Source organism: Falco punctatus, assembly GCF_963210335.1.
Source record: "Falco punctatus genome assembly, chromosome: 2".
NCBI lineage: Eukaryota > Metazoa > Chordata > Aves > Falconiformes > Falconidae > Falco > Falco punctatus.
In genome coordinates this window covers 113,235,168-113,261,074 of record NC_137581.1, presented here as the reverse complement: position 1 = coordinate 113,261,074, position 25,907 = coordinate 113,235,168, and the positions used below count along the sequence as shown (strand labels likewise).

The following is a 25,907-nucleotide window of genomic DNA, read 5'->3' as shown; positions in this document are numbered from 1 at the left end:
TGATTACATAAAAAGAAAAGCAGAGATCTTAGTAAACAAAACCAGAGGAATGATTTAATCTTTAAAGCTGGCTAGGACACCGAACTTGCAATTCACATCTCATTTTTGTCAGCAGCATGTCCAAACCACCAAGACCATTCCCGAAAATCACAGCTGTGACAGCTACGGCCACCGAGCTACAGGAAAGCTGCACTCAGGTCATTCTGCCTTGTCACCGCCAATGAAACATGAGAATAGTTAGCATTACTGCCTGCTGATTTTGCAGCGTCTTTTGTTCAGTAAAAACAATTCTAATGATTAATAGCATCATAAAATAGCATGCTGAAGGCTTTCCCTCCTGCCCTGTGTGGCTGGCCTGTGGAAGGAGCGTGATGGTGTAGATCAGCCCCAGCTGCATCCATTTGGCCCCCGTTTATGGTGGGCGAGTGCAGAGGCAGGTGATGGGCTGGGCTGGGAGAGGAGGTTGGGGAGATGCTTTTGGAGGCCACCTGGAGAAGGGGAAGTTTCCAAAATGAAGCAGGGGAGAGGCTGAGGCCAGCAAGCAGCCTTCCAATGGAGAGGAAGAAATGCTCTGGACTCTCTTTGTACAGTAAGTGTTTGGGTATGTTGTCCTGAGCTGGTCGAGGCTGGTCCCCGGAGCTAGCTGTTGTCAGCCGGAGCTGCTGGTCAGAGGGGAGGTCTTATAATTAGTCTCTGGGCTGGAAGAGTATTAGGAATTGATTTGGGCATTTTACTGTGTTTTAGCAATCTAATTCTCAGTCGGTTTTATAAGGCTTGCTGCCAATTATTTCAAACAGAGCTTGAAACATGCTCCTGCCAAAGGTAAATACTATCAGCTTCAGAACTCAACTGCTGTTTCAGAGCACTTACATAGACATGTGTTCCACATCTACAATTTTTCTTTTTTTTTTTTTCTTTTATTTTTTACAGAGTTAAATTTCTTTTAAGTGCTATTAATGGTTTGGAGGGCTTCTACCAGCCTCCTGCATGCACAGGCTATTTGACCACAGGTGTCTGATTTAAAAGGTCTGCAAAACATCTGCTTTGTGTGTCTGCAAGCAGCCCAGGAACAAATTGCTTGATAATGCTGTTACAAACACAGGCTGTGTGTGGTAAAACAACAGCAGCCACAGACAAATAGGAGTGTTGTCAACTCCTAAATGCCTTAAGGTAATTTGATAGGAGAAATGTCCAGAGGTCCCAAAAAATTGTCTCGTGTTATAGGTAAGGGCTGGGTTTTTTTGTTGTTGTTTAGGTTTGGTTTGAGGTTTTGGGTTTGTTTGGTTGTTTTTTGGGGGGTTTTTTTTGGTTGGTTTTTTTTGGGGGGGGGTGGGGGGAGGTGGGATTGTTCATCTTTTTGCTTTTCTCAGCTTGGGCTGAGGTAGTTTGGCTTAGCCTGCGGGAAGTGGAGAACAGTTGCTGTCCTAACCCTGGGAATGGAACACTGGCAGGCGAGCTGGCACGTGCTATGTGCAGCCTGTCGATGGGGCCAGCTCTGGGGTGAGAAAGCTGGATGCTGGAAGGCATGCTAGACTTAACCTCACAGGATTCAGAGGAAGGATTAAAAAAAACCTCGGAAAACAAATGACGTGTCATAGGCAAAAAAAACCCTTCCTTGCTCTTGGCAGGTAAAAAAGAAATTCTGATGCAGAGGCTTAATACACTATAGGTATTGTGCAAGTAAATTTTTTGGCTGTGCTACTGCACCAGCAGTTCAAGCACCTGTAGCATAGTCTTGGTTTCTGTCTGCAGCATTTCTTTGGTATATAAATCCCTGCATAAAGTCACTGAACTCTGGTTTAAAGCAGTGCAAGTTCCTTGCCTCAGCTGCCTTGTTTGGAAGGTTGTTCCAGTTTCATGCTGATAAGTGTGGAAGTGCCTTTTTTTTTTTTTTTTTTTTTCCTTTCCCAGCTTCTAGTTTCAGTTGATTCAATACCAGTTTGTATTTGCTTCATCTTTTACTGATATTTACTGATGTTATCTTTGAAACAGGTCTTCCCTTATCTTCCTATTTGCTCCCTCTCAGCTTTGTTTGGTAAGGCAAAACTGTCCAAGCTCTTGTAACTTCTCTGCTGAATAATCCGTTCCTTTGATCATCTTTCTATTCTTCTGCTGTACTCTTTCTAGCTTATATTTTTCAGAATGTAAATGATCAAAAAAGTATTCCAAATAGTGTCTCAGTGAAGCCTTTCAGAAGGACAGTTTTCTCTTTCTCTTCCCAAACTATCTTGCTTATAGCATCTTAAGTTGTCATTAGCTTTTTCCATACCTGCATCACTCTAACCGCTCACAGCCATATGCTGACTGACCAGTGCATTTTGATTTTCCTCCTTTTAGCCATCTCCAGCACATAATCTCCATGGAAATAGCAAGACTTCTTGTTATCGATCCCTAATCATATAACTCCTTCTCCTATGCTGCAAAATGTCTTCTCATTTTTACCATGATAATATGTTATTGCCTATTGGCATAGATACCCAAGAGCTCTGGGTATATTGGGCAGCATTCTGCAAGGTAATATCTCAGGGAAAAAAAAAGAAGAAAAAAAAAAAAAAAGAAGCATAAGTCTCTTTGATTAATCAAATAAAACCTCGAAACTTTCTTGAGCTGCATACAAAGCCTAAAATGTGACCTGGAATACGAAATGCTAAGAACATGGTTTGTGCAGGTTGGTGGTCTTGGTTACAACAGCCTGGCAAGCCCTGATGTGGTTTCAGTTGCGATGTCCACTATTTTGGATTAAAATTGTAAATACAGTAAATTAAGCAGAACTAAGATAACTGAAGTTGGACTTACAAAACTTTTAAGTGTTTTAAATGTGTAAAAGCAAAACAAAAGCAATTTTGAATATAAAAGAAATGCTATAAAATAAGATGAAAGGATTCTTACCATACAGACATCATTTGATCACTGATGTTTGCTTTGATTGTGAGCATATACTTTCAAAAACAAGACACTTGTTAAAAAAACCACCCCAAATTGCCACACTGGCAGATGATCTCAAAGTTCTACTATAGCTCTGTAGTAAAATATTTGACTTTATTCTGATATCCTGCCTACAACTAGAATATTTATCAGGTAACTTTTTAGTTATGAGGAAGAAGGGCCTAAATGTACAAATGGCACAAGCAAACAAAACACATTTAATTGCAAAAACTTGAAATTATTCACAATGTTTAAAATAGACTATTTCTAATCAAATACCACTATTCCCCAGTGGTGACAGAAACAAAAAAATTACAATCCACACCTCCCACAAGTCTACATCTGATAAGCTTGCAGAGACCAAACACACAGCTCTGCTTTCTCAAGCAATATTGAACTGCAAGGGATGCTGAAAAAGTTGTGGGGCAGGGGGGGATGGAGGGAAGGGCACATCATGTCCTCTCCTTGACAAGGTGCGTAAAAGCAATGCAGCCCAATTCTACACCAAAAGCTACGTAATTTAAAAATACTTCAGAAAAGGAAGGATTGTTACTACATCTGACTTACATCAGTAAAGCAGAACTTGGCAAGGAAAGAAGAGGTTCGAGCAGAGTCTGAATATGGAAATGTGAGTTCTAATCGTAACCTTTTGCTCCTTCAGAAGCTTTATGGCATCTACTTTCCTCACTATTCCTGTAGTAAAAGACACTAATGATACTCTGAAATCTTACCCATGCAGCTCCTAAAGACAGTGTTTGCAAAGTGTTCTGAGGATTAAAAATAGCACCAACTAAACAACGTCACTGCTGCCACTGGGACATGTACGTGCATTGATAATAGGAGGTGGGCAGCTACACGTACCAGGCAAACAGAGCCTTGGGAAGAAAAGTTTAACTGAAAACTTAAGAATTTTACCAAAGCATTACAAATTCAAATTCACAGAAAGCTAGAGAATAAATTGCTGCATACAAAATTCGTATCTGAGGTGCTGAAATGAAATGTTTATACTGAAAAGAAATGCTGTGCAAGAACTGGTTGGTGTGTCAAGAATTCCTTGTAGGATGTATTGAAGGGGAAATACAAGCAAACACTATTTGCTCAGTAATAAGGAAGCTAAGCAATCAAGAGATAGGACCCCACAAATATCAAATGTCAGAAACCTCTTATTTAAAAGCTGTCACACTGCAAGACAGATATTGCTGCTATGTCATATATGCATCTTGGCTGCTGATGAACAGCTAATTAATCTTGTAAGGCTAGAAGCTAAAAAATCACACACAGCAGCATGTGTGAGCAATCTTTGCATCTGGAAGAGAATACATGGTAAAATTAAAAGTTTTTCAGATCCACAGACAGCCAGACATCCTTTATGCTCAGTGTAGTGTTGTTCTTTCACATTATGCTTCCCTGAAATGAGCTTTTAGTTTTGATATTTTTTTTTAGGTGTTTAGGATTAATAAATCTTCCCTGAATCAGCTATAAAGATCTCTGTCCTGCTTTCAGTGTCCCATGCCAGCTCAGTCTGTGACTGAGAATATTTCAACTGTAAGAGAGTCCCTTTACTTGGGGAACTGAACGCAGCATTTCAAGTGACGTGACACTGAAAGGAGCATGAATTTTAAACAGTTTTAATCCACCCATTTAACAGAAGAGATGCAGTTTCTACCTCTAATGCTATTAAATTTAGCAGTGTGGTCTGAAAAACTCCAGAAAAGAGCTTAATTTGGTTAAATGTAGACACGTAGAATCACTTAGGTTGGAAAAGACCCTTAAGATCATCAAGTCCAACCATAAACCTTACACCGCCAAGCCTTCTACTAAACCATCTCCCTAAGCACCACATTTACAACCTGTTTTAAGTACCTCCAGGGACGGTGACTCAAGCACTTCCCTGGGCAGCCTGTCCCAGTGCTTGATAACCCTGTCAGTGAAGGAATTCTTCCTAGTATCTGATCTCTCCTGGTGCAACCCCAGGCTGTTTCCTCTTGTCCTATTGCTTGTTACCTGGGAGAAGAGACCGACCCCCCCTGCCTACAGCCCCTGTCAGGCAGCTGCAGAGAGCGATAAGGTCCCCCCTGAGCCTGCTCCTCTCCAGGCTGAGCACCCCCAGCTCCCTCAGCTGCTCCTCATAAAACTGGTTCTCCAGACCCTTCCCCAGCTTTGTTGCTCTTCCTTGGATGCATACGATACAAACATCTATAAAGTATGGGGATTTTTTTTGCATTCCATTTATATTCAGCAACCCTTCTAGGGTGCAGTGCTTTACATCTGAAAAATAAAATGCCTAAAATAGCTCAGAGGGCTTGCACTCTGTCGTCTTCTCTTTGTTGCCTATAGAGAGAATAGAGGATGACCTGCTCAGACATAGGTTTCTAGGTTACTTACAAAAATCTCGACTCAAGCAATGACACCGATTGATATAACTTCATAAAATAAATAGATTTATAGGAAAGGTATGGTTGATGAATTCCTATCTGTTGTATGAATGTCTGGCTGGGCTGAAAATAGACTGTCATCAATCCAGCATGCTTTAAAGTATCTCAGCAATACCACCTGGCAAATCATGCTTACTAAGCTAGGGTTTTCCTCTGCTGAGAATGTGGGGATAAGGGCAGTTTCTTTATCATGCACTTAAGCACATAGTCCAGAACTCACCTGGCAGCGAGCGGAGGTGCCAGGTAGTTCATATTACTTGCACATCCTTAGCCTGAAAGCTCCTGCAGGAGTCAAACAGGTGAGGTTCTACCTTTGGGCTGGTTCAACCTTCACAGCTCTGCCCAGACCAGGGACACATGCTCAGCAGCAGGCCGTCACAACAAATCCAAGAACCACCAGAAATGAAGTCTTTTAGGGGGCTTTTATCTGTTCCAGAAGTCTTCAATTGCTGTAACTTGCTCTAGTGGATTCTGGAAAACATGTGTTCCCTAATAACACATCTTTTTTGAAGTCGTATGTTGAACTAGAATATGGAATATACATTATTTGGTTAGTCTATGTCTCAAGTGAACACTTAAAAAACAGGATATAGGCATTTCCTGAGCTGTGCTCGGTACTCAGAGGACTGTGCCAAATCTGAAACTACCATGAGTTAACAACTATGGGTTTATCATCTTGCAAATTTAATTTTTAAATGAGAACAAGCGAACTTAAACTCAGCTTTCAGGTCTCTGAGGGCTTTTTTTCTTTCTGTTCCCTATTCTTCCTTTTCCCTGTTCATCTACTGAAGAGTGAAAAAAGGACCAGAAGAGCAGAAGTCATTTGGCTATTGATCCAACCTGTTAACACTTCTACCATTGCCGTTAGAATACTTTACATGGAAAATAAAGCAAAAATAACATTCATCTTAAATTCCTCCAGCTGGAATACTGCATTTTCTGACTCCACATTCTTCCTGAGTAGTAGAGACTACTTTTATTAGTACAATATTAAAACAAAACAAGACAAAACAGAATGAAACAGAACCACTTTTGGTTACAAGTTGGAAATGTTAGCACTGCTTGTATTTCTTTTTTTCTGTATTGACGATTAGGACAAGTATAAGCCCAATTACAGTCACAGGAGCCATAGGTACATACAAGAAGTGACTGAAATAGTGGCACACCCCGCTCATGATAAACCAAAAGTGAAAAAGTATAAAGGTTTTTGTTGGTTGGGTTTTTTTTTTTTCCATTTTTCCTTACTAGAATCTTCCAATTTGTATTTCCATCTTGTAACAGTAGAAATAGTGCACCGGCTATATGATTTACCAGCTAATAAAATAGTATGTCCAAACTACTGTGAAAATAACAGGTTAGACCAAGTTGTCGCTTGATTTTCTTAGACATACAGCCAAAGCACCTACACATGCAATAAGAATTTGTGTAAGGAGTCATAGTATTTAAAACACCAATGGAAATCCAAAGATTCTATTCTGCAACTCTGCTAAATTTCATGTTTGAAGCAATGCCACGAAAGAAACATAGAGCTACTGGTGTGCATCAAAATAAAAACTTTAGGACTTTTATTTCTGCATGTTGATGCACTGTATTAATGTGTTGTGTCTATAAACAAAAATAGCTTTATCCTCTTTGAATACATGAGGCCAAGAGGAGCAGAGAAAGGGGGCAGGAGAGTTCCCATATGGTTTTGTGGGGTTAGATATAAAGGATGGGGCTTGCTGTGGGTACAGCCCCTGTGCTTGGGGCGGTCCTAGCACCACCCCACCAACCCCTGCATCCTTCTGCCACCCATCTGCGTGACATCCTAAACCCCACACCAGCATGATTTTGGCATTCTGAACTGCAGAACCTCACAGAAAAATCACATCCTGGTGTGCCGTAGGGATGGGAGTCATCCTGAAGCCCTGTGCCTTATGGCCAGAAGTGGTGCCTGAGCCTCCTTATATTTTGTTGTACAGCTGAAATGACCTTCGTTGAGCCTCCTCTGGAGCGTTAGTCCCTGAGGAGTTTGAACATGAGTCAGTTTGCACCCGCTGGCTTGTGTGGTCCACAAAGAGAGCTGTTGGCTTGTGTCCTGCAGGTGCTATAAAAGCATTCTCTCTTTTCTTCCCCCAGTAAAAGAGGTGCTGCCTTTGCTGTTGTCTTCTTCTCTCTGCCTCTAGTGGAGAGTAAGTGTGTGCAAGTGGTGATGGGGTAAAGAGGGAAGAATTTTTATATACTCAACCTCTGTAGTACCTCTTCCTTCTACTGCCTGGCAGTAGAAGACAAACTACCCCCTGTATCTCTCCTCTTTTCTCAATTTTTATTTTTTTTTGTGTGTGTGTGTTGGTTTTTTTTGTTTGTTTGTTTGTTTGTTTTTCTTCTCCCTAAGCTGTAGGGAACTGCAAATCAGGGGACTAAAGCTTCCTCTTAGTCTGCCACTTCAAAATCAGCCCCGACTAACAATAGTGGTTTCAGTGTATATAAATCCAGTTTTCCCCGGATTTGAGTGGATCAGGGGCTGCACCTCAAACAATAATTGAAAGCACTGCTAGAAGTCTTAGTAGATAACCCAGAGACTGAAGTCTTGACGGCCCCAGAGATCTTGCTGAAGTCTGAGCTGAATCATACCCAAAAGCCAACAGAAGACAATTATGCAGTTCAGATGTTTTAGTCTACATACCTGTTCTGGAGGAAAAAAAATATACCCACATAGACATATTCCCAGGTATAGTCACCAGGTACATGACCTGTATACATGCACTGGTAACAAAATTGTTAAAAGGCTTGTAAAACAATATAGCTTGCTGCTCAAGTATAAACCAGCTGTCTAGTGGTTTGCTAAACATCTGATGAGAACATAGGAACTGTATTTTACTGATCGCTTCTGTCTTCCTAGAAAAACTAACGTTTCCTTTAGTTTTAAGCCATGAAGTTGCATGGAACTCTTTATGCCATGGTGTTTCTGCCCCATCAGTTCAGTAACTCTGCTAAAATCCGTTGTTAAAATGATCTTATATTTCTTAGAGGATATTGCAGCAGAGTAGAAGAAAACAGCAGAAACCTGAAGTGGATTTGGAGAGTCTAGATAAATATGAAGATAACGCTGAAACAAAACGCCACCACCTCAATACCGCTTTCTTAAAGGTTTTGGTTTTGACCATTTACCTGAGAGCTAGAGAGACAGATGGCACTAATCCCCCCCGATGTATAGTACAGTATAAATGTCATGTTCAAATAATATATTACAACAAATAACACACAAGTTTCCCACAAAGTTCAGTCAGTTTGTACTAAAACTGATATATTCATTTATTAATATGTAATGTTTCTGCTGTGTTAGCTACAGTAATAGTTTTCTGTAGGCAGTGCGTCTTATTTACAGGCACATATAATTGTATTCGACAGCAGGAACATAAAAATATTTGCAGATAAAGTTTACTAAAAAAAATATAATCTCTGCAATATAAAAATATTGAAGGATGTTGAAGAATATATTTTAAATGATAACTAAAGAGCAGTTAAACATTTTTCAAACTGCCCTGTCTGGCACAGCTGTAAGTAACAATCTGTTTGAAAAAGCCCTCAATTGACTATACTAGCAAATGTTAGGATTATTAGTTATTAACTGACAGTTTTACCTTTGAGTACATTTATAAAGTTCTGCAGCGTTGACACTAGTACGTATATAGTTTCCTGCAGATCAGTATAATGCTGAAAGAATCTGTGTGCAAACATATTTAAAGCTCTTCATCTTTATCTCTGAAGATGTTGATATGGATGGAGTTAGAGGTATTTATCACCATCATTACTTTGATCCCCTTTTCTGCAAAAAGGCAGTTGAAAAAAGTTGAAAAATTCATGTGTCTGGAGAAGTAGGGAAGACAGTTTCATCTGCCACTGAAAGTAATCGCTTAGCCATGAGGGATGGGCTGATGTACGGCTGTGGGTGGGTACAACACAGATGTCTGGCAGAGACTCCGTGTTTGATAGTGGTCTTGCATCAAAGCAGAACTTCTGGGTGTTCCCTCGCTACTAGACCAATGGTGTATAATGATTCCGTTAATTATTATGAAAAGCAGAGAGCAGTACAATAAAAGTAAATCTTGGTTGTGGGTACCAGTGTGTGTTACTGTGTCTGAACAAAGAAAAGGGGGGAGATCAGTTCATTCCTGTTGATGGGTCCTTGAATATTGACGTAAGACGGGCAGGGATACCCAGCCTGTGTTCCAAATGAAAATCAGCTTTTACTTAGCCCACTGGTTTGGATATAAGGCAAATATCATAAGTAAAGCGTGTTTTATAAAATATATGTCTAATTCTTGAAGTAGCAATTATCAGTTTGGTGCTTTTAATTTCAAAAAACTGCTATTTGTATCAGGCAGAGAACACCTCACCCATGTTCAGGCCGTGCTATTGCCTATGCACAATGTATATCAAACTGTCCAGTTTTCTAAGGCCAAAATAAAAGTGTGGCATTTAGGCACTGAAACCATACACTGTTTCTTACAGAACAAAACTAAACGAATTATTTAATTACCTCTTCCCAAGCTCTGAAAACTTAATGGTCCTGGAAATTTCTTTTGTGGGGTTGGATAAAGTGAAGGTGCTACAAATGCACAGCAAAGGGCAGAGCGAAATACATGTGAGAGACAGCAGCACTCAGTCCCAGGTACTTCAAAAACTGCACTGAGAAGAGACTTCATCTAACATCTCCCACTCCGATGTAAAATTACTGCCTACTCGTATGTTATTTATGTGTATTTGAAGTCACAGCTACTAGCTTGCCTTCAGAGCTGCTGTTTTAACTATTTTCTTTGGTATGCAAGCCCAGCAGAGGAAATGTGCTGACAGTAAACCAAGTTCAACATTTTCTTGTATATCTGCATTGTTTGTTAGGTTCTAATCTGCACTGGCTGTGCAAAGAATGCTGACAGGAGACAAAATGCTCAAGTGTCAGTGAATCAATTTGGCCAGAGGATCCTTCGTTAAAGGTAATTATGCATGAGAAGAACTTCGCTTGATTGTCAGCTTGAGTTTGTAGAACTGGCAGACTGGGGAAAACAAAACAAATTTAACTTGCAAATAATGTATACATGGAAAGAACTGACAGACAACAACTTATAAAGTTCCTGCCTGCTGCTTTTACGGCCACTTTGCAGGCGGCACTAGCATTGATGTGGAAGCAGAACGCACTGCCAACCTCACCTGAAGGTTTCACTGTGATGGAGCTCCATCTGTTTAGAATGGGATAGTCGGGTCCAGAGCCCCTTCAAAGGCAACGTGAAAAACCTGTTGATAAACAGCCTGTTCCTTCTGTGAAACCTAAGTGCAGAAAAAGCAGCTGCAATAGAAGTGTCTGTGAAGTTTGGTGTCTGTGCAGTAGCCGGATTTAAAGGTAGACTGGCCTGGTTTGGTTTATAGAAGATAAAGAAAAGACTTTTCTTCTTGAAGTTAAATATTTTTTCTTTTGATAGATCTAGTGTTGCATAAGCAGGAAGAACTTCATATGGAGATTGCAAAAACAAACAAACAAAAAAATGCCCTAAACCCAGTCCCCAGGCCCTCCTCCACGTGGGATCTAAGGGTAACGATGTCCTGGCATCCCACCGGACCCCTTCCATGCTTCAGCTGGGGAAGAAGAGGAGTGAACTGTCCTGGGCTTCACACAATCCCCAGTCCTCATTTCCCTCTTTAACTCTGGCTTGTCGAGGTGCTTCAAATACCTCAAACTGATGTTTTGAGGATGAGAAGAAAGATACTAGCAAATTTCATTTCTGGCTTTGAAAAAAAAAGTCTGTCATTAAATTGAATTGCATAACTATACATCAATTGTTATAAAGGCAAAATACATTAAGAAGATTCAATAGAAAAAGGAATTGGTTTTAGGAATAAATAAATACAGGTTAGCTATGAATTGTCTTTGCTCATTGATTGGGATACAGAGTACAACTGAAATGCCTATTTGCTCTACAGATTTTTTTGTGCTTTCAGGAATGAGGGAAGTTAGGGTTGACTAAAAGGAGAAATTACTGGATTGAAATTTATGATAGATCTGTTTGCAATTGCTACTTAAGATACATTCAGAAGTAGTGAAGATGTAATATGCACTGAAAATAGTAGACATGGAAGAAAATTGCATTACAAAAAATGAATTAAATTGGATTTCAAGCCATCCATTGCACAGTAAAAATTAACTTAGAAGGTAAAGATATGACTTGGCGTGCAAAATAATTATTTTAAATGGGTAATGTGCATTAAAATGTTGTGTCAACATGTCCAGTGACCTTGTCTGGTAGGGGACGGGGAATTTTGCCTTCAGACTTCTGCAGTCTGATTGGCACTGTGCTCCTGTTTTCCAAAAATAGAACAGTTAATGTTATTCTTTTTTTGCATAATCCTTTTTCTCTTAGACTATTGCAAGACTTTTTTAATAAGAAACCTTAGAGTATACTTGTGAAACAAGTCAGATATTTTAACTGGGTATGCTGAAGCAAATTGAAAAGGGATTTACCAAGGAGATTTGTCTGTGGCAAAAAGCTGGCTGAAGAGTTCACGAACAAAACATGTACTTGGGTTTGGTGAAAGCTGTGGAGGGAGCATCCCATGTATTGGTCTGGTTAAACCCATGGAAGGAGTATCCCATGTACTCCTAACTTGAAAAGAATAAAGGTAATTACGTGAAAAGGCTTGTGCCTTCCTTTCTATTCTCACATTTCTACACTGTCAGTAGCTTGTTTTAGCTTTGACAAACCTTGTGTATACTCTGTTAAAAGTCTCAATGGATTGAGAGGAGATACTTGGTTGCTTTTCCTTAAATGTGCCTCTCACCTGGGCGGCGCGGGTGAGATGAGCAGTGGGTGAGCCATCGAGGGATTTCAGCCACAGTTACAGCAGACAGGGCTCAACTGTTCCATTTCCTTCCCCAGCTCAAGGAACAGTCGGCAGAACTAGAAAAGTCTGCGCCGTGTCAGCACGTCCAACAAAACACTTTTGCCTTGCTAGGGAGTACAGGTACCCTGTTTGTTGCTGCAGTGAGAGGTACGCAAGGTGGGTGATAGTTAAGCTAACTGCAAGGCGTAAGAAGGCAAAGGATTATTACTGAATGCTGGAATACTCTCTAGTCAACCATGAAGGAATCACAGAGACTTGATTATAAAGAAATCTATAGAAAAAAGGACTGGGCGTGGTCTCTTTTTTACCTGCCTCAGGCAAATGTATCACTAAATCAGTTTTCCAAACTGATCCACCTCCATTTCTAACTAGTTCTGTGCCAGTTACTCTTGTTGGAAGATTGTTCTCCAACCTCATTGCACTGAAGGTTAGAAATGTTTTTCTAACTTTGTGATGTGTTTATTCTCATGTCGACATTACCCTTTAGCTAAAATATTATTTTCCCCTTTCTTGTTTTTACTTCAACAATATGTTTGTAGACAGAATCCCTGTCCTCATCTTGGCTGTTATTTTGGCAAGCTCAGTCTTTCAGCAACCTCTTTGCAACAGTAGTCATTTAAGAACAGATTGACCTAGCAGAATTATTGAAAATACCTGCTATTTTGCATCTTGTTCTTTCAGAATTCTGCTGTGATGATTATTTGGTCTCAAAAGACCAAATAAGCTCCTTAGCAATTTCCCTAACCTTTAGCCGTTCTGCCTTTTGTTCCATGCTCAACATTGTCTCCGCTGATTGAAACGAGGCTGAGTATTTACTTAGTTTTTGGCTGTACCTAGATTATCTTTAATCTCTATCCTATTTTCCTGTATAGCAACTCCATTCCCCCCACCCCCCGCGTTTTTTTTTAATATCCTTGGCAAAGTCTGATTTTCACTGCAGGTTGGCACTCCTTCATCTCTGAACACTCAGCTTGCTTTGCTGCTCAGTACTTTCTCTTGGTTTGGGTTTTGTTGCCGCTGTTCACCCTACTGGGCAAGCCTATTTGCACATTTAAAATAGCAATTAAGGATCGGAACGAGGGAAACACATTTCCTACATGTGGTACTGCACTATGCTTCACAGCTTCCAGGTCAGGTTTCTTTAGCAGCTTGTTTTCTTTATCCTGAAGGAAACTCTCATTAGACAGATGCAACCTTCCCTTTGCTTACTGAGCATTGCTGAGTATGTACCATTTTGCATTTATACATTGTCTTCCAAGTTATATTCTGGGTGAAGCACTGATTTGTGTTCTATAAAGATTTATGTAGCTTCTTCAATGTCTCCTAAATTGTGATCAAACGAAACTTTTCTATTTACTCCACGGATGACATTTATGGGCCAAGTAGAAATGATGTAAAGTACTCTCTTTGGCAATTCAGAAGAAAAACATAACAGTAATATGGGTTTCCTCATGGCAGACATTTTTGATATAAAATGAACGCTAAACAGAATTTTAGCAATAAATAAACTTTTACAAGGATGACAATAAATTAAGCTTTTATATATAGATATATTTATGCTGTTGCACAAGTTTTCAAACCTGCCTTGTATCTGTGTTTTGCTACTTTTCCCCTCATATTTTCTACCTGCTCCCATGCTTTTAGTAGTGACTCCTCATTGCACGTTGCCTTTTGTTGCCTCCCATCATGTTTCTCTCTCATTTGCTTGAATTGCCCCTTTTTCCTATTGCTGTTTATTTTTAACTCCTACTTTCAAAGCAATTTCTGGCTTCACCTGCCTGCCTTCGTAAGACCGAGCTGGTTTTGCCTTGAAGATTTTCTCAGGGGGACCTTGGAGCAGGGCAAGGTCCCTTGCCACTCAGGTGCTGTCCTTTGCAGCATCTGTTGCCTAGCAATCTGCTGCTCAGGTGCCTTTAGCGGTACAGCCTTGTGATCAAAGCTTAAAAGGCAAGCACAAGGGAAAGTGAAAATGGGCTCGAGAATCACTGCAATCAAAGCACAGCACTTGTTTGTGGTTTTTACATGACAATGAAGAGACCCCAGCGATACTTTATGCCCCACCTGCCATTAAGTACAAAAGGCTTAACTTGTTTTTGCTAAGTGCACTCCTTGGAAGAGGGAAAGCGGTTGGCACCATCTAGCAGCCCTCAGCTGGACAGTGTGGCATCACCCTGTCTGTTCAAGACTCAGACTAAAACTGCTGAGCCTTAAGTTTTGTTTTCTCCATCCCCTTAGACATTTTCAATAACCATCAGGTGGCATTCCTACCAGAGACCAAGGCAGTAGCATGTTTCCTATAGGATAAAGTTGGTGTGGGCGGGATGGAGTACCCTGAGAAGTTCTACTGTTTGTCATTCGGGGATAGTTCAGAGTCAAAGACTCTGAGCTTTGCATCTACCAGACCATCACTGTGATCAATTTGAGCTGTTTCATGACATAGCGACCGGTCTGCACTGGCCCTCAGTAATGATGCAGAAGTTCCCTGTACCTTGACACTGCCTATATTGTGTTCAGGCTTAAAAAAAGCATTAAAGAAATCTTGTAATAAGGCTTTGTTAACAGAGATGATGCTCAGGTTCTTGAGATGTCAGGCTAAATTTTATTTGCACCATGAAACTAGCTAATATCATCACTGAACAAAATTAGACAGAGTGGTTAGTACCATTCATGATGTTAGAGGGAAAATGAAATTAATCATCCTTGCAAAACCAAACGTCTCTCAGAGATGTGAATATCCAAATTTAAGAGAGTATGACCCCAGCCTAACATAGCATTTTCCAAACCCGTCTTTGTAGTTTGGGTATTAGGGCTGCATTGGCTTTCAGTGTGATTGAGAGCTGAAATAATTTAGGCATTCATACAAGTGTTTTATGTACGAAGTGACCCCTGAATAGAAACATGAGTACACACTCTAAAAAATCATATTTTATGTGCGGTACATAAAAGTCCAGGGATAAAGTTGAGTAAATCACTGTAAATGCAAAGTTTCACAGAAATTCAGAAAGGTTAGGGCACAATAGCTAAAAAAGATCTCTTGGTAATCTTTTGTCTTTCTTTACAGTTCACAAAAGTAAAGGATTTCATTGGCTCTTCTTTCGAAAGCGTAACAGGGGAACGTGGTAAGAACAGTGATGGGTTTGGATCAAAATTTGTGCACCGCTAGTGGGTTAAGCAGGTAAGGCTCTTCCCCAAGTAAGTGACGGCTGAGCAAGTCTCTTGACTGTGATTTTGGAACTCCACAGCGACGTTTTCCCATGCCATGCTTTTGGCAGGTGAGCAAGAACCACACACTGCTGCTTGTCCAGTTCCCGTTACTTAGAAGATCATAATTATTTCTCCCAATTTTATTTATTATATTTCATAAAAAGAAACAAGATTTTCAGGGAATGGGGTAATTAGCAGCATACTCGCCCATCCCCGTGATTTACATGTTTTCAGACTTTGGCCATTCTACAGTGCATCTGAGTTTCAAGTTTAAAGTGATTATTTGCTACTAAGATAACCATTTAATAATAACCATGTTAGATGATAGTCAGATTTTTTGTTGACCGGAGAAATATTAAATCAAAGGGTTGATTTGGAATGATCTTGTCCTTAACTTTCTGAGCTTGAAAGAGCAGGTTTTATGTCTGTGTTTCACGTCTGGTTTCACTTTTTCTGAGAATGATGTTTCCTTACCTATGCTGCAAAAAAAAAAAATAATTGTAGCTCTTCATCAGAAAGACAAGAGGATGAACCTTCAGAAGTAACAGTTTTATAGGGCTTTTAGTCTGAAGCTATTTTCCTTCGCAAGGCTGGAGGAGGGAAGGGGGATGGAAATGAGATGGTGAGGGTGGAATTATAGTTGGACTGAGAGCCCTGCTAAACATGATTCTGCTTTTGGACTTTCCCAAGCTGCCATGAAATATGCTTTATAAGATCAACAAATGAGTGAAGACTGTCCCTCCTCTTTAAACTGTTGAAGGGAACACATTCATTTCCCTCTCTTGAAGGCTCGCCTACAAGGACAGGTGATGAGACAATATGGTTTTATTTGAAATTTTTTGCACAGCAACTAATAGCCAAAATTGGTCATTCCTTGGTAGCCTTTTTGATCTGCGCAGCAGTGCATCTCTGGTGCCACAGCACCACACCACAAGTTACTCTCGTGTTGCTCCCTCCCATCGTGTGGCTGCAGGCAAATTGCTGTGTTTTTTTCCTCTCCCTTCAAAGCTTGGTTATAAATTGCATAAAAAGTTGTGGGAAGGTGGGGGCTGGAGAGCAGCAAAACCTCAAAGGGATCTGCTGTATTGTTAATGTGTCTTTTGCAAATGATGCTTGTTTTCAAGTAGTGGTCAGCCAGCAGGGTAGGAAGGTGGTGCAGCGAGATCCCCAGAATCATCACTGTGGGGATGCTGCTGTCTGCGTGTACCATTGCACAGCCGGGTGGCACACCACAGCCACCTGCTATGTCATTTTGGACCAAGGAAGAGAAAATCTAAAAGGTAGTTTAGGTGAGCTCTGCCTGCACCAGATGAAGTTCCAATAGCTGGGCTTCTGGGCTCAGAAAATCAGTATTCATTTGTAGGAAAGGACGTGATGCGGGATGAGGATACATAACAACAGCACAAGCCTGACTAGCCCCCAGCTGCGTTTGAAGCCCTTTTTGCAGCCCACGTTCCCTGCGCTGCAGCCCTGCTCCCTGGCCGGGGTGGCCAGGCAGGGCCAGGCATCCTGCCGCTCTCCTGGGGGGCACATCTTAGCCTCAGCTTATTGACCGGTTTATGGTGCCTTCTGATAGCCAGGCAAAATAAAAGTTGGGCTGTATTTTTGGTGGCTGCAGAGGAACAGGTGTTTGGAAGACTGAAAGAGCAGAGGTGGTGCTGGCTGCTGCACCAGAGGTGGCGGAGGAAGGCTCATTTGCTGGGTTTTGCACAATGGCTGTGATAGCAAGAGACAACGTTATTAGCAGGGGAAAGATGTTCGGAGACATTTTAGACAGCCTCTAGCACCCGTGGTTAATTGTGAAGCCTCGCGGATCAGAAAAGCCTTGTCCACCTATTTTTTACCTACAAGCTCAACTGAATCTTTATTGCCCCTTTTTAATGCTTTTCCAGTGTTTCTGCAGAAGGCCAAGGCATTATGCTTACAGCATGGGGGATTTGGCGACAGGGTATTGAACTCATGTCAACAACAACGTGCCCATAAGCAGTGCGAGCTTTAGGGCACTGGATCATAAAGCCCATCAGAAACAGCACAACCACCTAATTGCATGTAGCAACGTGGAGGTGGAAAAACGTATTTAAACTTCCCAAATTCATTCCAACTTTTGCTTTTCCCCTCACAAGAAAGTGTGATGTTGTATTTGCTTCCCAGAAGCTTTGCTTTTCCTCTCGGTGCTGAAGAAAAGGGAGGGGCTGTTGCAAACAGGAGGGAAGATGACAGCCTGGGTATTCGCTGCTGAGCGGTGTACAGCCTGCGCATCGCTCTCCCTGAGGGACGCAGCTTCATTAAGGAAGGGTAGAGCATAACCATACGGTACCAAAATATTCTCCAGTTCTGTTTCTGTGCCTCTGTGCCATCTCCAAAAGCTGGGTTTTCCATGTCCCTTATACTCTTATAACTTATTTTATTTTATTATTTTGTTTTATTTTATTTTATTTTTAAATTTTATTTTAATCCTCTCCTCTTTCTATAAGATCTTCTCTCACTTCTTCCTTCCCCTTTTCTGGTTCCTGGCCAGACTTCAGGTTCCAATGTGTTCTGCCATTCCCTTTCCAGTTCCCGAGCCAGAAATCTGTCAGATGTGCCGGGATGCTCCTGGGACAGAACCGAAGTGGTGATGGAACAGGGGAATGAGTTAAAACCAGAGACTGGGAAGCTTTGAAAGAGAACATAATAGTTATTGTGCTAATTTTCATCTCCATAGCAACGCTAAAAATCCTGGAATCCCCCTCCTCCGGTGTCCTCCTGGGCTCAGCCTGGTGGCAGCACGGGCACAGGGACTTGAAGGGTACCCGTAGGGTTCTGAATTGGTCGAAGGGCTATTGGGAAACTGGTGGGAGGCAGAGAAAAAAGTAATCACCTCCCCGTGCAGCTCTGCTGGCCATCTTCACAGTGAGGACCAGATCCCATCAGGAGGTTTGCCCCAAGGAACTGGCAACAGCTGCTGGCACAATAAGCAGCGATGTGTCTGTTGGAAGGATTCTTGCAGAGGTTCTGTCAGGATGAGGGGTCAATCTTGCTTTTATCAGTGACCCCTCAGAGAGACGCTCTTGCCTTTGAATGTATTATCTTTAAATCTAGTTTTAGACCGTGTGAAGGCCTGCACAAATTGCATAGCAAAAACAGAATTTTGCAATAACTTTTCTGAAATCAAATCATTAATAATGCTGAGACTGTGATTAATGCAAACTGGATATCTTAAAGTATGTATGCATCTTTAAATACCATACTTTGGGTAATATAAAAGGTAAAGGTAGCTGAAAGCTCAGAGCATCGTTCAAACTGTGAAGCAAACTTCTATCTCAATTGCATTTTCTCCTATACACGCTATCTTGGTAGCTGTGCTTGCATTATAATAAGCTTGGGTTTTTAACCCTTGTGGTACCATCATACCGACTGGGAAAAGGTGGTTAGCTGGGAGGAAGGAGTCTTATTGATATTCCATAAATGCAATTGTCCCAAGGTGCATTTGTCACTGCTGAACACTGCTGTGCTGTTTGCAGAATACTAGAGGGCACACCTTGCATATGTATAAGAAGCACAGAGAGGGAGAAGAAAACAATGGAAAATGCCATTGTGACAGATGGTGAGATGGTAGGCTGTTCTCAGATGGAGACATGTTAGAAGAGCTTTATTTCTCCAAGTAAAGGGGGGCAAAAATGTCTGGTAAGCCTCAGAATGGCTTTCAACTGTGAACTTCAACTAACGGCAGAAGGAAGTTATCTAGCAGCTCTCTGGGTAGTTGTATTAGAGTTGGACACGTCCTGCTAGCAGTGCTGGCTCTCCATGAAGGTCTGTCAGGAGCCCTGCCTGGAATTCAGTGCACCTTGGCTAAGAAACATCCGTGCTGGCCACAAAACATAGGAGCGTGAAGGTGGTCTTCCTAGCAAATGACCAGTGCAATTTGGAGCCAAACCAGCACTTGCTGGGAGCTTTTTATGTGGATGGACCTTGACTTAGCCAGCAGTAGTGGGGTATTTGGATGCTCCCTTCTCAGCTAGTGGCTCTGTTGGATCTATACCATCAGGTCTGGCACTATTCTCGCAGCTAGAACTGAGCACAGAGGTGTTTCTTTTGAGTAGATCTCTACTAGGATTTGCTCAGGTTTTGAGTAAGACGACTGTTGCAATCTTGAGAAAGGTACGGAGTTCTGCAGCTGGAATGCACCCAGCTATGCAGCAGCATTGAAAGTGGGAATGACACACAGGCACCTCATGGAGACAGGGAGCTTCCAGGGAAACTGGGGGTGCAGTGCAGGAAAGCTGCAGGAAAGGTAACTCAAAATACAGAGCTGCTCGCCTTATCAGTTGACTCTGAAGATAAATTGATAAGTCATTTTCAAGCAAGTGTTCCATTTCATCAACAGTATATACTAACTCTAGAGATGTTACCCTGCAGACATGAGGCATTTAAATTAAAAAAAAAAAAAAAAGTTTTAAAAAAAGAATAATCCTAAGTGTCTTTTCCTTTCTCCACTCTCTTCTGTCCATCCCTTCTCCCATCTTTCAATCACATAGTCTTAATACCCAAATTACTTTCCCCACAGATTCTGAGCCTATTGCGTACATGTAGTTTCCAGAGCACTGAGTGGGCTTGATGTACCATCAGGCTGGAACGTGTTAGGAGCTAATTCTGGGATGCGTGAGCACAGGAATTGTCATGGGAACACAGCCGATAATCAAGAAGGATAAAAATTCCGGCAGGAAAACAGGCTGTGGAAGGTTTCTGTCATGTTGCTCAAAACAACCCTAAAAAGATAATGATTTTGCAATTATTTCAAAGGAGACACTGTGCAGTGGAAATCCCTGACAAAGCAGATCATCAGTAATTAGTAAAAAAAGGGCACTTAAAAAAAGTAATTTCTTTTAGTTATACAAGGACATAAAACTGCCTTCAAGACCCTATTAATGGAAAAAAAAAATATTTGGGGAGTTGATTTCCCTGTGACTGAAACTCTGCTAATAACATTGTTAAAAAAATATATTTTCTCACTTTTTTTTTTTTTTTAACTGACAGAAAAGGAAGGTTTGAATTAGCCTACCACACAGCCAGCTGCTAGTCTTTTAATCCTGTTTCCTTGGGAAATGATGCTTACAAGATCATGCTGTCTATCAGTCCCCATGAGTTCCTTTTGAAGTCCTTGCCTGGTTTTAACTAAACTTGCAGAGAGATCAAGAGTCCCTATACGTTTGATGAAAACATGCTGCCAAATAGTCACAAGGCAAACTCCTGTTAATGGAAAAGTCACAGTGTGTGTTCAACTTATTATTAGACATTAGAAAATCTGTATGAGGGAACAGAGGGACTGAAAACTTTCATAAGAACAAGAACTACAGGAAAGCATGCTTCAAAAGTTTCACTGATGACTGGCTGGGAGTCGCTGTACTAAGCTCTGTGATATAAGTACTCCTAATTTTTTAATTCCAACCTGTGCGGGGCCTCCTGATTAATTAAAGTATCAACATTTCAGTGATGAAAAGTGGTATTGAAAATCAATGATCAGTTGACATTGCTGCATGCAGGGAAGATGGAAAGGTCTTGCAAAGGTCTGCAGAACCAGCTGTGAGAGCCTTCTGTCACCTTGCTGGGAGGGAAGGGCTGCAAGACCCAGCCACCGCTTGCTAATTCTCATCCTTTAAATGTATGGCCGGCTACAGATAAAATCATAGGCAGGCACATCTCCTACATGGAGACCTCCAAAACTGCATGCCCTGCTTAAGACTTACCTGTAGGTATTTTGCATGTTCCCATTCCAAGATAACAGAACGAGTAACCCCCAACCTGGAGCTGCAGGGACCCTCATGGCAGGAAGATCTGAGCAATTTACCCGTGGCCTCTCCTTGCAGACTTCAAGTACCTCTTATTCTTCCATGCACTTTTCTTCCTAGCTCTTTGTTAAACAGGGGAATGCTCCCCACCTTGCCTTACGAGTCGGGAAAGTCAGACACAGGGAGACTAAACGGTGAGGCCAAGGTCACACGCTTAGGCAGAGGGGGGAGTTGAACCCAAACCCTCTGAGCCACGGGCCAGCAGCAGCTCCAAGAGCCAAGGGGCTCCCTGCAGGGTGGGAAGCTCTTTCACGGGATCTCCGTCCTTAGTCCTTTCTAAAGCCAGCTCTGTGATTCCTGCTTGCGCTGTTTCTGATTGTACTTTGGCAGATCAGATTATCCCAGCACTGACCATCGCACCATCACTTTTGAAGTGACTTTTATGTATATCCCACTGCAAGACTCAGTATTACAAACTTGTTTACACAAATGGCTTGCTACCTTTCATTTTTTCATATGAAAATTCACATTCATCATACCATCCTCCAATCAATACCCTTTCAGCATTCATAAACTATGGCCAGAAATACTCCAAAGTAGCCGCTAACAGCCTAGATTATGATTCTGACTGCATAAAAGATAAGTAATTTCAAATTACGACAATTAACTACTTAGATAATTTGATTTATTCTGCTATAGTCTCCATGAGTTTTAATCACGGTATCTTATCCCCAGCTTGTGCTCTGTTAAGGCTGACCTGACGGTACGTTGGGTGGTTCAGAAAGGTCTAATAAGAGCGCTAGAATGGTATGAGGGAGAAACAGGTAGATGGTATAACCAAAGTTCTATTGCAGTCTCTTGCCTGTAATTAGTCCATCTCTTCCTTATCATCTGTGTTTATTCTGTTGCATTTTGATTTAGCTGCCTCTTTCAGGTCATACTTAATATGTATATTTACATTTTGAACACTACTCTTACCCAAATGCCTAGTTCAGGCTTGCTGAACTTTCGCAACCCGTTAACGTTTGCTGCAGCTCAGCAATGATTGTCGTGTTTCCCAGCTCCAGTCCCAGAGTCCAGCCCAGCTCCTGCCTTCTTGCTCAGGAAGAGCCACCCCGCAGCCCACTCCCCGATGCCGGCACGGGGCGCGTTCTCCAGGGCAAGGCGACTGCCCACCACTTAACGGAACCAGGCAGGGGAGGAAACCCCAGGACCAGCAGATCCCTCACAGCCCGCACGAGGCCGGAGGTAGCAGCAGCTTCCCTCCCTCCCTCCCTCCCTCCCTCCGTAGCCTGGTTTCCCCAGCGTGGTGCAAGGAGGAGAGGCAGCCTGTCAGGCGGCGTGGGCCAAGCCTCGCTCTCCAAGACAAGCCTCCTGCCTTCAGAACTCGCTCGCAAGCAGTGTCGTAGTCAGCACCCAGCATAAAGGGGTGGCAGCGGCTTGTGCCTGTGCCTGGAAGGCAGCAAGTTAACAGCAGAACAGCCTGTTTGAACAAGTTTTTGCTGTTCTGTTCACACGCACAGCCCAGTGCCACAGGCTGTGTGGTACAGCCTCCTCCTTGGCACAGCGGAGCATCTGCAAAGCAGAGATGGCACTAGGAGTATTTTTATCTTTTCAATTTATTTGTTCCTGTAGCTCCTTCCTTCTGATAGGGACCCTTCTTCTACCTCCTATGGGTGGCTCCAATCACATAGATAAAACTGGGTAAAAAACAGACAAGCACACAAAAACCATCAGGTCTGGGTACTGAGTAACTTGGAATCTAAACAGCAAACAAACAAAAAGCATATGAGTAGCTAGCTCGGTAACCTTTCAGAAGGCAGAAACTTCTTCTGAATTACCTCTTTAGTGCCTTCCGTCAGCACATTATCATCACTTTGATCTAAATTGAATTGACTCTAAGCCAGTTTATTGCAGTGTATGAGCTGCTCCCCTGTAGATGCTGGCGATGATGCTCTTGCCTGAAAGCTGGGTGTGACACTGCTCCCCCACAAAGGCACCAAGCAAGAGGGGTAAGAACAGGTTCCTGTAGTTTACTACAGAGACAGAAGAAAAAACAGATTCTTACTTTTAGGACAGGTTTTCGAAGGAGGTGAAGATGCCAAGGAAGGAAGGAAGGTATTTTTCTCCCCTTCTTTCCCCTTCTCTGCTCTCAATCAAAACTACCTTCTCGTCCCTGGCTGGGAGGTAGCTGTGGTCTGAGAAGAACGCTTCTGCCCACAGGGTCTCTCCACCCCTACACCCCCAGGATATTTCTTATATTTATTGCAGCTCAGCTCTTTCAGAGCTGGCAACTGTTGCAGGCAGAAAGAGGAGAGTCTGAATAAAGGAGAGAGGGTGCCAAAGTCTTTCTTACCAAAAGCTAGAGCAATACTTCTTGATCCTTACTCTCCTCGATTCCTACAACTCTTTAAAGGGCAGAACCTCCAGTGACAGCGCTTGGTTGACAGGTGTTGGTCCAGATTTGTAACAGGGAACACGAGGGGTATGAACTGTTCTTATTACCACAGAAGAAAAAGCTTTCTTTTTCAGTCAAGACAAACAAGTCTTTTTATCTCCTGCCTTCTTCAATTACTTCAATTTATTAAAATCTTGATTTTTATATTAATATCCCTGCAATGCTTTGAGTTCTCAGGTCAGTGACTCATACCTACATCTGTACAAGAGCAAACCTTTTTTATATAAATGGCTTAATTTTCAGGCTGACCTTGGAATTTTATCATTCTTCAAATAAGCTATGCTCCTCTAGATTAAATGAAAGAGCTTCCAGAAGGTAAATGTGTTTGGGCTCAACACACAAAGCTTTGTGTCAGGTTACTGCCAAAGAAGCCCACACAATATTGTCTCAATAAAAAATGAGAAAGTAAAAATCATTTAGTCATAGGTGTACGACACATTAGGTATGCAGGAAAAGGCATCACAAAATTATGGCACTGCAAAAACATTTCTCTCAATAATAGTTGGAACAACCAAGTTGGTCACACCTAGAGTAAGTACTGCTTTTATGGAAAGAATTTGCAGAAGAAAAGTTAGAATTGCGTTTGTAACCACAGTAAGTTCTGATGAATTAAAGCAGCTGCTGGTGTTTACAAGTGCTCGTTCCTGTGTAAATGGTGTTGTCCTACTTGTATTTTCAACACATCCCTCTGTCAGGCTGCCTTTAACTTAGGTTCTGTGCTGCTGCTTTAAATTTCACTCTAGATTCCTGTGCCACTTCCACCAAGGTGCCTCACAGGTTTATAAGAAAAGATGTGTGTACTGTCCCCTCTCTTTCTTGGTTACATACCTCTCTGATACATGCTGGAAGCCAGATTTCAGCAAACAGATGCATCCAGGTCAGAGAAATTTTATTTGCTTTCTCATCCTACTGCATTTTAAATCCATTTTAATTCAGTTTTTATGCCAGATAAGTTTTGGCCAAATCTGCTTTTCCAGTATTTCATACAAAGCTTTTTCTCGTGAAATTTCTGATGGAGACAGAGACGAGCAATTTCTAAACCACTAGACGAGGTTCCCTTTGACTGTTACAAGCTGATGTGTGTGTTGCAACCGTCCTGGTAACTGTGCAGACAGTCGCCAGTTTATCCTCACCATGCACTTGAGAAGTCAGTCAGCATCATTGCTGCGTTATGTGGAAAGATGAGAAGCAAACTCCCTGACCCAGCATATCATCCCTGGCTTTGTCCATAGGCAGGGGTCTGCCTCTTTCAATCAATCAATGAAACGAAGGGAACGGCCACCTTTCCACCATACAGACTATGGTGGGACATTCAGCAAAAAGCAGGGGATACTGCAGTAGTGGAGACCACGAGTCCTTTAAGGAAGAGAAGCATCTCTGTGTGTCTGCAGCGGAAAGCATTTCCCAAAGAGAATGAGCACCCGTTCTCCTCCTTCTCTGACCTTGCCTCAAGATATGTCCAAATCCAGCAGATACAGCCCATTCTTGCAAGCGGTTCACATGGATGCCACCCAGACACCCTGCTCCTGGTGTATCGTTTTCCACGTGTTGCATCACCTAGCCTTCACAAATAGGTCTTGAGAAAGAAGAATTTAACGGGATTTTCTGCAAACAGGTATTGAAAAGAACAGGGGAGTTTGCCAAAAATGTGTTCCTCGCTCCATCTGGATGTAAATCAAATCCCTTGGGGGTTTTTTTTTGGCTTTTTTTTTTGGCTTTTTTTTTTTTTTATACACTTTTATTCCAGCAGAGGTCAGCTCTGCCTGCGCTGGGGATGAGTAAAGCAGTTCCAAGGGTGGGTGCCCGCACACCTTGCAACACAAGGTGCTGGTTTCTTCCTAATCTCCCCTCACAGCTACTAACCAAAGCCCTTTCCAGGCCCTCTTCTTAAATGGAGAAAACAAGTGCTTTGCACCAGGTCACTTATACCTGCAAGAACAGTGCTCCAAGCGGCTTGCTCCAGCAGTCTGGCTGCTGTTGTGTGGCTCCAAGCCTGTTTTAAGAACCGCCTGTAGCATGCAGGAGGAGCAGGAGAGCCAGAGGACATGGTCCTTTGTGACGTTAAAACCACTGCAAGATGAGAAACCCCCGAAGAGCAAGATGTTGCATCTAGAAAGTGCTTTCTAATTACTCAGCTATTAGGGAAACGGAAATACTGCTGTCGTGTTGCAATTATTTTCCTTTACTGCTTTATCAAAACTGTTAAAAAAAAAAAAAAAAAAGAAAGAAAAAAGAAAAGAA

The 25,907-nt window shown here is 41.9% G+C and overlaps 1 protein-coding gene across 17 annotated transcripts in view; it reads left to right on the top strand.

Annotated features, from left to right (window-relative positions):
• The window catches only part of LOC308058816 (cell surface glycoprotein CD200 receptor 1-B-like), a 150,721-nt gene extending 124,814 nt beyond the window's left edge, over positions 1–25,907 (top strand). For all 17 annotated transcript variants that reach the window (XR_013925978.1, XR_013925979.1, XR_013925980.1 and 14 more), the window contains one exon: positions 1–25,907. This exon is cut by the window's left edge. The gene's annotated coding sequence lies outside the window, so the exon portion shown is untranslated.